The 786-nt window shown below is 46.3% G+C and overlaps 1 protein-coding gene across 1 annotated transcript in view; it reads left to right on the top strand.

The window, feature by feature from the left end:
- LOC119591519 (sodium channel protein para-like) overlaps positions 1-786 on the top strand; it is a gene marked incomplete in the record, with an annotated part of 263,120 nt that overhangs the window by 155,747 nt on the left and 106,587 nt on the right.

Below are 786 nucleotides of genomic sequence, written 5' to 3'. Positions count from 1 at the left end.
TCCTCTCATTTTCTCTTATGTACTCGTTAATAAGGTGGAACGCTACTCTCCACCAGTCTCCTCGCTTCCACTATCAACAGACTGTTCCATCAGAAGACTTTTCTCTGCCATCTTGTGTACATAACTGTGTTCTCTGGATGTCAAAAACTGTAACTGCTTGAAGTGCGCTCCGTGCAGAGGCCGCCCGCGGGGCACCCCGAGGGACCTCCTCCGCAGCGCCGGCAGAAGTTCCCTCGGGGCCTCGGCGTGGCCCTCCCACACGGGCGGCACCTGTGTGCCTCAGTCGTCCTGCTGTAGTCCTCCATCATAGCGTGTTAGCCACCCACTCCATCATAGAGAATAGTGGTTATATCCATAGAAGATGAACAAAAAGTGAGATAATATCATGTGCTGGCATGAGACGTCTGAACTAGCAACCTGAAGCCAAGGTCTAGTGCGAGAAGCTAGTCACATGTTAGCAGATTCTAGGATGTTTCTAGCAAGAGCCGAGCCTTGATCCTAGCGAGAAACTAGTACGGATAGTCAGAGGATTTAGATGCATGGGGACACTCTTCTTTAGTATACTCTGTCGTAATATTGATACAACACTTGATCGTACATTTAGTCAAACTTTCCTCATAGCAAAAAAAAAATATATATATATATAATAATGATAAGTAAGTCAGTATATAAAACGACCAGCATGTTGTAATAGTATCCATGTAGGCGGTCATGTTGTTACCATGTTGTCTCTTGTGATGATGGCCAGACAGTTTGCCTGCGTCCTGGTTTAGTGACCTGCACAAA

The sequence above is a fragment of the Penaeus monodon genome, chromosome 28, assembly GCF_015228065.2.
Source record: "Penaeus monodon isolate SGIC_2016 chromosome 28, NSTDA_Pmon_1, whole genome shotgun sequence".
NCBI classification, from domain to species: Eukaryota; Metazoa; Arthropoda; class Malacostraca; order Decapoda; family Penaeidae; genus Penaeus; species Penaeus monodon.
This window is presented reverse-complemented; position numbering and strand designations above follow the sequence as displayed.